Genomic DNA, 15,094 nt, shown 5'->3' with positions numbered 1-15,094 from the left:
TGCCTATCAATCCCAGAGGGCGGCGGGGGAGGAGGGAGGGGAAGGGAAGGGAGGGGGGGAAGGAGGAGCCGCCGCCGCTGTGGGGCGGGCGGGTCGCACACACACAGACACTGGCACGGCGTGAGGAGGAGGAGGAGGAAGCAGCCTGGGCGCTTGAGGTAAGGGCGGCGGGAGCGGCCACCATTGAGGCGGGGGGGACGGGGGGCGGCCGCGGATGTGTCCGCGGCTTCGCGCCCTTGGCGGGGAGCGGTGCTGCCCGGGGCCCCCCCCCCGCGCCGGGCCGTAACCTTGGGCTCCCCCGGCCGTGAGGGAGGGGCGCGAGCGCGTGGGGCTGCCACGGGCGTGTGGGGCTGCCATAAACCTGCGGGGCTGCCACGGGCGTGTGGGGCTGCCATAGACCTGTGGGGCTGCCATAGACCTGTGGGGCTGCCACGGGCGTGTGGGGCTGCCATAGACCTGTGGGGCTGTCACCTGCGAGGGTCTGTCGCCGTGTGGGTCCCTCACAGCCGTGTGGGGCTGTCGGACGTGTGGCGCTGTCTCCCGCAAGGCTCTGTGGCCGTGTGGGTCCCTCACCCCCGTGTGGGGCTGTGGTACGTGGGTGCGTGTCACACAGGTGTGTCTGCGCGCCGTGTGCGACACACGTGCAGGGCTGTGCACACACGCGTGTCAGGTTCACGCGTGTCCGTGCGGGTCCCTCTGTGTGTCCCTCCGTGTGTGCGCTGGCGGCTCCCCTCATCCCCGCTGCTGTAGTTTCTGAGTGTATCCGGATTTTGTCAGTGCTGGGCGGTGTGACAAATGTTTCTGTGCAGTTAAGTAGAACTTTCTTGCAGTGGGGTTTTTTTCCTTACTTTTGTCCCTTTTTTTGTTTCCTTTTTTTTCCTTCCCCCCCCCCCCCCCCCCCCTCGCGCAGGCTTACGTTTGAAGATTGTTTGTTTTCTTTCGTATATATCCAAAGGTCTCTGGGGATACAAGTGCTCCTGCTGCCTCTGTCTGTGTGGTTGTAATTTACAAGACGTTTGTAAATCACATACTGGTGATTTTCAAAGCAAGGTGCAAAAGCAATGTTTCCATTTCCATTCCATAGCCATTCCAAGGCTGTGCACTGTACTCCATGCACGACTTTGAATTATGTGCAGTCAGACACCTGTTACTTAATCCTGTTTATCCTTTCCAGTTACAGTTATCCAGCCTGGTCTCCTTTTTTTGAAATATCTCAAAATAAAGTACAAATATTCTTTTATGCTAGCATCCAGTAGAAATCCAGGGATCTAATGCGCTTGTGAGGTATTTAATGTGTGTTAGGTAATACTTTCCCCAAGGGGGATGATTTTAGAAAGTTATAGAATAATCATTATCTCAAGGGGAGTTTATATAATGTTAAGGTGTCCATGGGGATGCGTCTGTAGGAGAGGTGGATTTGACACAAAGCCTTACACAGTATAAATCTTCAGTAAAGTGTGCATCATCCTCTATTGATACGTAAATAATGTTTGTGTTTCTCAAACTGCGCTTGCTGTTGCACCGTGGAATTTTCAGTTACTAATCGGTGTTAACGAGGGTCCCGAGAATGTCGCATTTCGGATCCTGCAGGGCATGGAGCAGGTTCCTCCCTGACACGTTTGTGTTCAGGGCTGCGTTCTGGAGCTTACCTGAGCAGTGTTAGCAAGCTGACTCTGCTCACTCTGCAAGTGTTATGGCCACAGTTCTTGCAGGCTTTCAGCAGATCAAGGGTACCTAATAAATGTCATGAACTACAAAATAATTATTGTTATATGCAGCCGAGCAATTTTGTATTGTGCAGAGACAGTTCCTAAATACGAGTTGAGAACAGATTTATTTCTCCCTGCCACTGGTAACTTTGTGAAGTAGTTAAATTGCAGAGCTCTAGGATGAGAGTTCTCTTCCACAGCCATTAATACCAGTGTGCCTTCACGTGTCAGTTTGGATTCAGCTCTTGATGATATCGCTAAAAACCAGGTATTGACAGGAAAGTCAAACCCCTGGTGAAAATATCACAGCGTGGCTGTCAAAATAAAATGTGAGGATCTGACTTGATTGCTGGCTGTGGATATGCACTTGGGAGAGTAACAATGCCTTTTATTTTAAAGACGTGCACCCACGCACAGGAGCTTTGTTCTAAAATAGTGTTTTCTGTCATGAATTTATGCATAACCTACACTCTCTGCTTTTTCTTAGAATGCAGGGAAGACAGAACCTTGAAGGGGAAGAGAGACAGACCAAAAGGGGCAGGGAAGAGAAGCCATTTGAATTTCCCTTACTGACAGAGGAAATACTTCTTTGTTATGTTTCACACAAATTATTGTGTTGTTTTCACCTTTTCGAAAACAATGGCGAGTTGTTTGGGCTTGATGTACGCTGCTGACTTGTGTTGCAGACTTTGAGCATTTGTTCCAGTAATATCTGGCTGTGATGGTGGACTTGGGGCTGTGCTGGAAGTCTGTCAAGTATTTGTTACAGCTGTGTAGGAACTGATGGCTTCATTTTCACCAGGCTTAGGTACACGGTGTTGAAAGCTTGTAGGGATGTAAGTTTTGTGCTTACCAAGATAACTTGTTTTGTATTTCTGTTTCATTTTTTATCTTGTCATTTTTGTGGGCTTTCTGAATTGTTTGGTGGTTTACTTTCCCTGGTGGTTTTAACAGTTCAATTGCTATTCCTTCCTCGTCGTAATTTGCCAGAGACTGAAGTCTGAAACTGCTGTTTTAATATTTTCCTTAAAATTGAATTAATCCCTTTTCTAGAGGAAGTTATGAGAATTTTGGAAATGAGAACCACAACTTAATGCAGGCATCTTACCTAAGAGAGACTGCTTACGAAAATTGTACCTCATTGATTTCGGAGAAGGCTGGTTTCTTCTGTAGTTTCAATCATCTGTCCCATTAGATTTTGGGAAGTGTTGTAAATTGGTTTAGAAGTGAAATTTTCCAAGTCATAAAATCTCCGGTTGGTTGTTAGTGGAAATCATTACGAAGGGTTGCATAAGCATTATTTGTAGGATGGCTAATCAGCAGCCTGGGCTTAGTTCCATTCTCTAATAAATAGATGCATTGTGCTACTTCAAAAATTGCAAAATTGATGGCTTGAGTACATTTACTAATTTTGAAAGATATGTAATGCATCTGGTTTGGGGAAGACTCTTTGATGTCTGGAGAAGTTGCACACAATGGAGGTGTTTATGATCCAGCCTGTTAACTCTTTAAAAGTTTTTTGATGATACTATTTAGGACATCTTATTCTTCTGAAAGATTCATGCGTAGCACCACATCAGAATTACCTATGTGCACGCATCAAAGGCTCAGATGAATTTTATTCGGCAGGACTTTCTGGGGGCAGGTCTTGTGGTCCTCTTGCTTCTGCAGAAAAAGAATGTGATTTTTGGACTTTGTATTCCAAAGAGCTGACCTGTAGAGGGTTAGAATATATGGGATATCAGTGGTATAAATTCCAAAGGTACTGTGCTTTGGCATTAGCCATCCTGCTTTGCTTATATCGTGCCCTGTGAACAGTAAATTATGAAAATCTTATCTTGCTGGTGCTCAGCCATCTTATGGTGGTAGCACTTTCTGGAAGTTTAGTAAATATGGCTAAAGAGGCTTGTGAAATTGTGAAAGAAGACAGATTCCCAGCCATTCTGGAATGAATTCATTAGGCCTAGTAGTAAGTTCCTTGTTCCAGAAGGACATGCTGAAGTATCTGAGTGCCTGGAACAGGGTGCCACAAGATGGGAAGCAGCATCAGAACAGCCCTTCCACCACTGTCTTTGGGGTGCTGCTGCCGGGAATCTGCAGTTTCAGGGCAAGAGGCTCCCAGGCAGCTTCCGGAGTCACAGAAATAGATGGTGCAGCTCAGCTCTGGCTGTAGAGGTTCCTCCCCAGCAGGCTTCTGGGTGATGGGCTGCTGATGTCTTCCCTGCAGGGATCTTGGAGGAAATCAATACTTGCATCCCCGCCTTGTGAGGACCAGCATCAGCTTGTGCGAGGTAGTGAAGTGCTGTGGTCAATTTGCCTTACAAGTCATTCTACATATCAGCCACTGAAAAAAGTACTTGTTAAAGTTGTACCTGTGCAACAGCAAAAGAATCTTGGTTTTTGAAGAATGAGACAAAACCTCCATCTTCCTCTCCTCTGAAGAGCATCCTAGCCTAATATGAAGTCACAGTGTCCTGTTTCCCTTGTTACTAGTTTTGGATAAATGGTATTTGTGAGCGATTACAATGTTTCATTTCACCTTCAGAGTTCTTAGAGGCACTAGTCAGTCTCCTGTGGGAGAGAGCCTGTTCCCGGGGAGCAGTGCAGTGTCACTGAAAGGTTAGGTTAATGTGGTGTATCTGCTCATGAAAAGGGAGAAGTGCAAGGCTTCCAGCTTTTAAGGCCACTTGCCTTTTGCACCGTGTAGGTTTCTGTGGCAGATGGGGCTGTTGCTTGGATCTCTTTGTGGTTTCCTGTTCTTCTCCATTGCCAGTCAGTGCTGTTAAACTCGGTCGTGATCCTGTCCCACCTGTGGCTCACAGCTGGTCATGGGACAGACAGACCCTGGGTACAGCGTGGAGCATCCCTTGTCCTCCCCTGTGTCAAGAGCACCTTGCAGGTGAATCCATAATCTGTCTTTATGTGTTTGCTCCTCTCTGCCTGATAAAAAATCTATTCTATAACCCGTAGGTGCTCCTAGTTCCTCATAGTGGGTCTCTCACCTTTCTGTGCGCAATAGCCAGGGACCAAAGTGCAGGTTAAGAAGTTGCTTGGCAGCTGTCGTACATCCAAAATTAGGGCCTTGCTTTCCATTTTATTGGGATGTATAACTGTACCACCATGAGGCCCTGCTCCTGGAGAGCTGAGAGTCCCTTGTTTGATCTTTCCTCAGAATCAGAACCCGTTCTTTCTCCAGTAACAGTAACTGGGAGCTTTGGCAAATGAGGTGAGACAGCCTGTTTGGAATGTGCTCTGTTGTAAGGGCTGTTTGCAGACTGGTTGAAGTTGGTGTTGCTGAAGTAACAAAGTGCCTTTGCCCTCTCGATTCTGAAGAAACTGGTTCTACTCAGTTGACTTTGGGGCTCTCAAATTGTAACTTCCTTTGTGAGGCAACATTGCAACCTAGAAGACCTTGAGCAGATGTGTAACATTACAGGAGCTGGATTTAAAAGGGACTGTTAAAATTAAATCCTCTACGTTGTTCCTTCTCAGATGTTGTATCAATAGACCACTTACTTGAAAAGTCTTAATCTGGACTTGGTGTTTGTATTCTGTTGTTTCTATGTGCAGCACCATCTGAAATTATGAAGGTAAAAAATTTACAAATGTCTTTGAGCTATCAAATAGTTACATAGAAGTAATTTATGTCTGCAATTGGTCTAGCAATATGCCAGCCAAGACGGGATATGTATTCAGCTACAGAAATTTTGGGAGCACTTTAGTAAGGAGGAAATGGGTATGAAAAAGGTATGAAAGAGCAGGCTCTTTATTCTTGAAGTTACAGATAAATTTCCCTTTCTAACAATTTCTACATTCAGCCTGAGCACACACGTTCCTGCAGACTGGAAGTAATCAGCCAGGAGGTCAGTGACTAATAAAGGGGGCAAAAGAGAAGAAGGACTTGAAAGGTTAATAAGGAGCATCTCTTGGATTCCAATGATCTAGAGTGTCCCTGATCCTGTGAACACTGATGATGTGGAAAATAACAAGTAATAAGGGAGTTCTCTGAGATGTAGGCTATGGTCTTGAACGAGATAGGTCGGATGGAAGAACTTCTCATACCAAAGTGGCATTTTTCCCTCCTTGATCTTGTAGACCATTCCAAAACTCTACAGATTTTTCTGCTCCCATTTTTCTACTCCTTGAACATATTTATTTCCCATGCCTAAAATTGCCATGTCTCCCACATTTGCCCTTTGGTTTTCTTTTCTGGGGATGCCCACTGTGGACGTTGCTGTATGTGCTGCACTTGTTGCGTGCCCAGGTGCTCTGTTCTCTCCTCTGAGCCCAGGCTGTGTGCTGGATCCAGCGTGCTTGACTCCATCTCTGCCATCAGACTGCTGCTGCCACTGCCTGAAGGAAACAGAGGGAAGAGAGGGATCGGTAGCTGCAGTGAGAGCCTGCTTGTTTTGAAATACACTGTTGTGGAAACACGATTCTTCAGTACACAAATTAGGATAATTCCTGCAGAATTCCTCTCGGTGAAGTGTGTGTTGAAACGGGATGTGAATGCCTTATTGGGAAGTAGGAAACTGAGCCATGGAGTGGTTTCTTTGGCAAGGCTAACGCGATCTGTTGAACCCAACAGAATTGGTATAATTTTTTCTATGAAGGACCGTGATGGTGGAAAGAAAAGCATTTCTGAAGAAGGCAGGAAGAGAGACTGATGAATTCTCTGTAGGTTCCTTTGCAGAGATGAGAAGGAAGCTCAGCTGTGTTAAAGGAGAGGTTGGGTAGCGTGGTGTGGTGACTGTAAGGCACAGCAGAGGCTGTTGGATGATTTGATTTTACTGCTTGTTTTTCAGATATAGTTCTTGAGGATTAGTGCAGATTAATTGGGTGCTCTGGTGGATTTGGAGAGCTGTACTGCGTGTCTGACATCAGCAAAGAAGAGACTGAGTAATTATTGCTTTCTGGTCTTTCAGCCTGTGTTATTTGTGTACTGCTTCCCTAGCAAAATTCGCTTAGGAACAGTGGTCACACAGTAAATGACAAGGGAAGATGGAATGTGGTTGCAGGTGTATCAGAGCAGATTGCAAATGAGGTGCTGCAGTGTGCCGTGGGAGCCGTGAGCTGCAGGTAACGTGGGTACTTTGGCACCCCTGCCTGGCTTGTCGTTCTCACCCCGGAGATCTCCTGTGTCCGCGGATGCTGCAGGTGCGGCGGAGCTCTCGGAAATTCCCCTCAGCGTGTCTGCCGTCCCTCACATGATGCGCTTATCTGCTTTGATTGGAGAATCCCCGGGCTGGAGGAGAAGGTGGGGGCTTGGCGGGGCGGGAGCGCTGTGGGCTGGGAGAGCGGCGGAGGGCTCAAATAGGGCAGCCCGGGCGGCAGGAGGCTCAGCCGCTGCCTCGTTCCCCCAGGCTGGGCAGCTGGGGCGCGGGGACCCCGGCTCTCCTCCGTCTGGGCTGGCAGGAGCAGCCCCTGTGCATCTGCCTTTGCCCGGGGGAGGCTGCTGGACTCTGTGCTGCGACTCAGCTGATACGGAGACTCATTTCCTTTTTCCCCCAGCCCTTCAAATCTGGCAGTATGTAGCAGAGTCTGGCTGTTCTTTTTGCTGATGCTCTCGGTTTTGGCTATGAAATACAGAGTAGCTTTTTGATGACCTGTGACTGTACCAGATGGCTGGGAAGAGAAATAACTTCTGAGAAGACCTTGGCCCAGGTGAGGACAAACTGGGCAAAGTTTTTTTTAGTTGTACAGGTTGCTGCTTTTTGGCATTCACACATCACTGGTATAGTTTTGCTTTTCTCAAGCAGGCTCCTGCCTACTTGGATGCGTCCTAAAGTATTGTGTATGTTTGGCTCTGCATGCTTTTAATTTTTTGTTTGTTTTTCTTTACAAACTGAGAAGGTGCTGGAATTGGCAAATGTGCCAAGCCTGGTAAGCAGATGTTGATAAAACGGTCTCCTTTGAGATATCCTAATGAGAGCACGAGCTTATCTAGAAGAGCCATATAAAAATAGTTGGTGTGCCATTTCATCTGTGTTTCTTTATACAAGAAAATGTCTTAAAGTAGTCTTTGCATCAGGTAACAAAACTATTTGCACTGCTGGAGTAATCCCATCTCTTCCCTGTGGAATTAATGGAGGAAGCATGTGGTACTTAACCGGGAGAGATAATAAGTTGGTGAGGTGCTGGTGGGCTCTGTAGCCTGCAGGGGTGCTTTTGTGGATGGATGTACAGGCTGTCCTTGGGAGAGAGACCCCCCAGAGGCACTCCCGTGACCCCAGCTGCTGCTGATGGTCACAGAGCTGCCTGGATGCAGCAGGGAGCGAAGGTGCACAGAGCCTTGGAGGGACAGGAAAGGGTAACAGCAGGATCAGTGCTCTGCCTTTTGCTTTTATCTCTCTGGAGAGCTGCGTGAGCATTGCTGTGGAGAAATGCTGGCTGCTGTTCCTCTTGTGTGTTTGTTTGCTGGGTATAGAAGGGATAAATCTTCAGCTCTGCTGGTCTGGTTGAGTTCATCTGGAAGAATTCTGATGAAGTTGGTACTGCAGAGTTGTGGTCCCTGTGTGGATAGAAGAATCACAGCTTGCTTAGACCTTTATCTGGTACTCTAAATCACATAAAAAAAAATTCATATTCTCTGCTGCTTCTTCATTTTTAGTGCTAAATCTTTGGATTGCAGTCTCAGAAAAAAAGATCATCTGTTGGGTTTTGGCTACAGTGACAGTCTACCAGTTGATTTATTCAGGATTTTGGGGGACATTGTTTTGGAGTTTTTGCTCTTTTTTAAGACTTCAAAAACGCTCTTGAACGTTCTTAGCATTCTTTAAAAAAAGTTGTTGTTCTTATTTGTGATGATTTTTGTTTATGTGGATTCCTGTGTGTTAGTTTCTTACAGCTTTCCTGTGGTGAACTAAAAGCCTCATGTAACCTAACTGCATTTCCAGATGCAGGGAAATCAAAAGTGTATGTTTGCAGTAATTCTTTGCTATACAAACACATGTATTTATTTTGTAAATGCTTCTTGTATTTTAAAACACATGAGGTGAAAGCAATACTTTACAGGAGTAGCTGTGAATTGGCATGAAATAGGTTGCTTCTGAAAAAAAAGGGAGCTTTATTGATGGGGATTCTTTTTTAAATGAAGTCTGTGGCACTTCACTTTTCAAAACTGAATCAATCTGCCAAGAAATGCATGCTCTGATTTATATACCTTTGATTTAGTTATGCTCAGTTTATAAACAGTGCCTGGTAATCTTCCCTGATCTCATCCTGCTTTAATTTTTAATTTACCCTTGAAAAGACACTGCTCACTTTAATCTGGAATAACCACCTCCCCTCCCCACAGCAGAATGAATGAATAATAATATTGTGAAAACAAAGATCTAAGTGCAGCTCTCAGATATCTGACACGTTAAAAACATCAATTGAACTGATCTGAAATTATGTGGAAAAACATACAGTTTTTCAGGTAATTTTGAATCATCAAATGATTGATTCTGTGAGTGGTTTTCCGTGATTCAGGTGCTGAGCAATGTGGTGATAGTTTGAGGCTTTTGAAAGCTGGAAAACAGATTTTGATGCTCACAGGTAGAAATGGCAGAGGAAATGGCACTGCTGTGTTAAGAGTTACATTATTTGGTTTTAAGGAATTGGCTCCATCCCACTGTCTTTTAGTGTCAGAATGTTTGCTGGGTATTTTCATTCTTGCTTTTAAGTGCAATTGTTTTCTTTACAGAAGACAATAATACTACAAGATATTTTTTCCCTAATCTTTTTGGGGGTTTAGTTTTTGAATTCCTTAATTTTCACAGAATCAGGTTGGTTGGAAAAGGCCTCTGAAATCATTGAATCCAACCTGTGATCCAACATCACCATGGCACTGAGGGCCACATCCAGGCTTTCCCTAAGCACCTGCAGGGATGGTGGCTCCACCATGCCCCGGGCAGCCCACTGCAGTGTCTAACCAACCTAAACCTCCCCTGGAGCAGCCTGACACCTTGTCCCTTGTCCTGCCACTGGTTTCCTGGGAGAGGAGCCTGACCCTCACCTGGTTACACCTCCTGTCAGGGAGTTCTACTCCCTCAGCAAAGGGACACAGCAAAAGAACAGCCTGAGCCTTCAGCAGCGTTTAAATGCTCATGAAGACCTTCATGAATAACTGCAAATTTTCACCAAAACTTGGATATTGAAGGTGTTGCTTCACCTGGTTCATCTGAAAGATCTATGGAAGCATTTCTTCAAAGCATTAGTGGAAGTAATTATCAGAGTAAGGGGTCGGTTTTGTGTTTGTTTTTTGCTTTTTTTTTTTAGGAGCTATAAAACTATATAAGTAAGCATTTCAAAATTGTAGACTTAGGGTATTTTTTTAAGTGAGCTGCACCTCTTCCTTAAAAAGTGACTAAAAAATGGTAATTTAAATTATAACCACTTTTCTGGTGATATTTCTTGATTTCATAAGCCATTACCTGAAATCCTTCAGTTACTAAAAAGCCAACTTATAGTTTCAATTAAAAAGAGCTTCAGTATACATGAATATCACATTAATTACACAAATAAATTTCTGGCTGCCTTTCTTTTTGTAGAAGTTGATAAAAAGGTAATGCTTCTCAGTTAATTTTAAATAATTTCAAGGAGGGTTTATTTAAACATGACTGAAAGTGGATTAATCCTTTTCTTCCTTCCATCTCTTCCTGCTATCATCACATCTTGGGTTTTAGAAATCAACAAATGTTGTCTAAAGGGCCATGGCAGGGAATGTTTTGCTTATCTCAGTGGTCTTCAGTCCAGCTGGTAATTAGCACTTCTCTTAGTGACCGAAACATAATTTTAACAAGATTTGGCTCTTCCTTTTCAGCACTGTCTATTGACAGAGCTTGGGTGTGCAAGCAAGTAACCTGAGTCCATTTGAGCCTTGCATTTCAAAATTCAATTCAAGATCATCCTGCCTCACCTAAGGGGCCTTTGGATGGTTATTGAAATGTATCTGATCTCTCTTACTGTTGTGACTGGGTTTGTGCATCTGCAGTTTTATCAGGGATGATTCATAGGCCAAAATGGTGTTTGTCCACTCAATGCTTCATTCCTTTCCCCTTTCAAAGGGAAGGTAATGGGAAAAAAGCTGTTCTGTCTGATAGATAATAGCTTCTCTTTTATTGTTTGGCAGTGTGTGGTTTTGTTTTGTTCTTTTTTTTAATCTTGAAATTTGACCTAACAAAGGAAAGGTAACGAGAATCCAAATAGTGTCAGGACTTGGCAGGGGGATTTGCCATGTATGAGGAAAAAACTGACCTGAGTGCAGCACTCTGCAAGTGCACAAACCCAGCCCTCCGGAGCTGGAGATTGATTAAATCAGTCTGTAGTTTTTGCAGGTGAAACAGTTAATTTGGGACCTTAATTTCAGAACTTTATTTGTTCCCTCTGGTCTACACATCCGATGGGGCTCCGTTTATCCTTCCAAACAAAGTGTACATCCACAAAGCTGGCTCTAGCCTTCTAGTTTGTCAGATCAGATGTCAAAAGCATTCACTTTTTAAGGATGGAGAGGTACTGGTGGAATTTTAGATGGCCATGTTGAGACTGATATAATTTCAGAATGAATTTTTAGCTCGATTTCAGCCGAGCAAGGAGTGGCAGTGAGGGCGCTTTTGATCCTGTAGGAGGAACAGTGGCACTCCTGGGTTAGGACAGGTAACCCTTTGTACACAGGAGGAGAGGGGCTCAGACAGAAAGCTGCTTGGTATTGTTTTGGTAATTCCATCACCTTGTCCCCTTTCTCTCTCCTCCTGTCTTTTGGGTATGGGCATAGCTGGTCACACTTTAGATTTCTTTGTTCTAAAGCAAGTCTTGGGTTAAATACAGTACGACACACGCCCTCACCCACAGTGTTCTGATTAGGTATTTTTCAATATCTGTCTTAAATGTCATGATAATGCCTGACAAGAAGGCTCACTGCCTTGTGAACTAGGAGATCCAGAGCAGATTTCAGCACTGCACATCGGAACAAGAGCACAGCTCCAGCCCTGAAAGTATGAACTGAACTACAGCACAATGTAAATGTCAGCTCAGGAATGTGAGGTAGGTTTGGTATGATCCCTTAAGGATTCTTTGTTCATGGCCTAAATTGCAAGGTTTCTGGGGCAGGGACTATCCTTGCATTATTTATTTTATGGCATTTATTCCAATGCATTCTGTGTTAATTTTATTTAACCTGCTTGATGCCCATTTGCTGATACCTCAGATGAGAGAATACACTGCAAAACAGTGTTTTTAATTCAAATGTCTATACAGAACAGATATATGCAGGTTAAAAAGAAATGGCATCCATGCTGTTCAGTCCAACATGCTGAAGTACCTAAGGGTATAAAGCAGCTTTCAGACTATTTAATCTCTTTACATCCCAGTTGTTGAGACCTTTTTTAACCTGGCGAGATGACTTCCCCAAAGCCTGCAGCCCATGTGTGTTAGCAACAGGGATCCTGGTAAATTACTTCTTGACCTTGACTTGGAAATCAAACTGTAGCAAATCAGGGCCATGGCCATGCTCTGCCAGTGAACTCCCAGGGGTGCAGGGTAATGTATGGAGCAAGGCATTGCTCACACTGCTCACACTCGTGTGCCATGCAGTGCTAGAGGCCATCATCTTTAATTCCTTTGTTATGCAACAGATCCAGTTTTGATTTGTAGCCCAAAAAGAGCAAAGTTTCAGTTTTAGAAGCACAGTCTGTTACGGGATATTTATCAAGCAGTGTTTTTGCATATGGACATTGACAGCAGTCTTGCAGCAGAAATGACAATGTTCTTCTTGGTGTTCTTTCTTAGTTTGAGGATTCCCTGTGTCAATCTTTTAAGTCAGAACATAACTCAGGAACACCTTTTTCTTCTTTTTTTTTAAATTTCTTTGGCAATAAAAATGGTATGGACAAGTCTGAATCAGGAAAGCTGGCTTAAAGGAACACTCAAGTGAAAACCATATATGCATGTATAAAAAGGAATTTTCTTTTGCAAAGAATCAAAGTAGCTGCGGACATCAGGCCTACCACTGAACATTTTAAAACTAATTTATATGGGTTGTGTCATTTCTGTTTCCTCCCTCTTTCTTTGGTTCTGGGAAAGGCAGCAAACAGCAAACCCTGAACAAGCTCAACTGCTCAGTTGGATGAGAAAAGAAGTAGAAGGGGCTGGGCAGAAATTGCAATCTTACAAAGCATAGATCTAGAAAGATGTTCCAGCTATGCTAAAAATTATTTACACTTTGCAGTCCTCAATGATCTAACAGTGGTTCTGGAATCTCTGTTTTAGGCGTTGTACATATTTGTTAAAAATGCTCCTTCACCCAAAGAATTTATTGCACTGGACTAGGAGGAGCCTAGAGCTGAACACAGCTTTTGGTATATAAGCACCAGAGTAGAAGTGTGAAACATTTCCAGCTACATGTGTTTAAGATCAGCCTAAAAATTCAAGCTGCATGTTTTAGTAATTTTTGATCAAGTGGAACTTCAAAGATTTTGACTTCCCTTTAAAGTGTAAATTTTTGCATTGGACAATGTAGCAGAAACCAGCACTGGCTGCCATCAGATGAGATTTGCTTCAGTGCAGCTGGCAGCATCAGGCCCAGGATGTTTGCACAATGAGGCTTTGTAAACCTCCTCTGCAGATCTGCAATGCTTTGATCTGTTTACTGGACAAATCAAAATTAAACTGATGTCTCTTTTTTTCCTTTTTCTTTTTTTTTTTTTTTCTTTTTTTCCTTAGGAGAAACTAGCACTCAGGAAATCTGGCTGGCCATATCAGATTTTGCCCCAAGAAATTGCATTAGTTTAAAAAAGAGGCATTGTACTCCCAGCTTAATGTTTAAACTCAGTGTCAAAACGTTAGGGCAGAATAATGCACACCGATAATGCAAATGGTTTTCTTGGGTGGATTTCAACTGCTGTGCTAGAGTCTGGGAGAATATGTTTACTTTCTTGCATTGAAATACCACGCTATTTCCATCACAGTAATGCTACTTTCAGCTAGCTGGTTACAGCCAGGTTCAGCGATAAGAAATCAAAATTGTTTTTAAATGTATCTCTGTTTATTACAGTGTAACTTTTCTTTTATACTTCATATTATCCAGTGACTAAACGTGTTTACTTTAAACGGGCTGTGTGTTCCAGGTGGGTAGAAGCAAAACAAAAGTGCGTTCGAACCAGTTGTAATTAAATTTCTGCTCTGTACATTTTGTCGAGACAAGAAAAGCTGCTGGCATTTCAACCTTGCAATGCATTATGGAGTGACTGCCAGTCAGATCCTCCTATGGAATTAAAACAAATTGGAAAGCAGAGTGAGAAGGGGGAAGAGAGATTTGTGTGAATTAAATGACTGCGGCCTGTGGTTTGCCAGGCTCTCCTGCTTTTGTTGATGATGTCTGGTTATGTAAACTTCTTCCCACCACTTTCTTCTTCAACTTGCAGCAAAGCAGTTTTGTGTGGCGTAACGTCTGCTGGCATAAAAGTGGTTGTAAATAAAAAAATCTTTACTGTGCAGCCCAGTAGGAAGGAAAGAAAGGATGGAAAGGAGCGTTCTCTGGAAACACAGATGGCTTTAGTCGTTAATAATGCTTTATGAAATAATTTTAAAAATGTGATTGCCAAAAAAAGGGACTGTATGAAGAAGCTGAGTGCGTCTATTTGGTACATTTGGAAGAGTTTGCTGTTAAACTTTCCTGGAGGAGCATGCCCAACATGATCAGCCATGTACTCGCCCAAGAGTGATGGGACCAAGAGGTTTCCATGAAATAATGTGGTTTCCATGCTGTGTTATTTTATACTGTGCAAAATAATCTTGTATTATAGTATGGGATGTAATTATCTCAGTAAATATTCAGGGGGAAGAATAATGCTGCTTAATCCCTTTGTGTTGCTGTGGTGGAGGATTGGGATGAAAAGCGCAGATCACAGCGCGGCACGCTGGAGCTGCTGGCCTACATTTCAGAGCCAGGTTGGCAAGGAGCGCGCTCCCAGTTTCTGGAACACGGAGTACATCCCAAAGAGAACTATTAGGCTGCACTAGGATTTATGTGATGGTGCTGAGCTTCCCCTGGAGACATCAGATTTTATCTTTGTGATCCAAAGTGCTGGCTTGCTGGCCTCAAAGGCGTGTCCATCCTCTTCCCATCTTGTCACCTGCTGCATGTTCCCATTAGCTGCCCACTTTCATGCTGGAGCCCAGGCCTGTTCCTTCCTTTCTGTTCTCTTTCAATATGGTGAGACACTCTTAAACTTTACTCTTGGTTGGAGTGCAGGTTTTTATGATAATAATTAATTTCATTGGCCCAAGCTGAGTAAAAGCATTTACCCATAATTGACCTGGATTCTTTGTAATGCTGTAAATGAAGTCTTGGATTGTTAATGCTTTCATCAGCACTGAGTAATTTCATAGATTGAAAACCTTTT

At 43.8% G+C, this 15,094-nt stretch overlaps 1 protein-coding gene across 3 annotated transcripts in view; it reads left to right on the top strand.

The window, feature by feature from the left end:
- The first annotated feature begins 106 nt into the window (after positions 1 to 106).
- PLCB4 (phospholipase C beta 4) overlaps positions 107 to 15,094 on the top strand; it is a 186,483-nt gene continuing 171,495 nt past the window's right edge. For 2 of the 3 annotated variants that reach the window (XM_041417200.1, XM_041417198.1), the window contains exon 1: positions 7,350 to 7,373. The gene's annotated coding sequence lies outside the window, so the exon portion shown is untranslated. Of the gene's footprint in view, positions 159 to 7,349; positions 7,374 to 15,094 lie in introns of those variants that run through there. The other variant, XM_041417199.1, reaches the window with a different exon arrangement.

Source organism: Onychostruthus taczanowskii, unplaced genomic scaffold (assembly GCF_017590055.1).
Source record: "Onychostruthus taczanowskii isolate IOZ18803 unplaced genomic scaffold, ASM1759005v1 scaffold55, whole genome shotgun sequence".
Taxonomy (NCBI): Eukaryota; Metazoa; Chordata; class Aves; order Passeriformes; family Passeridae; genus Onychostruthus; species Onychostruthus taczanowskii.
This window is presented reverse-complemented; position numbering and strand designations above follow the sequence as displayed.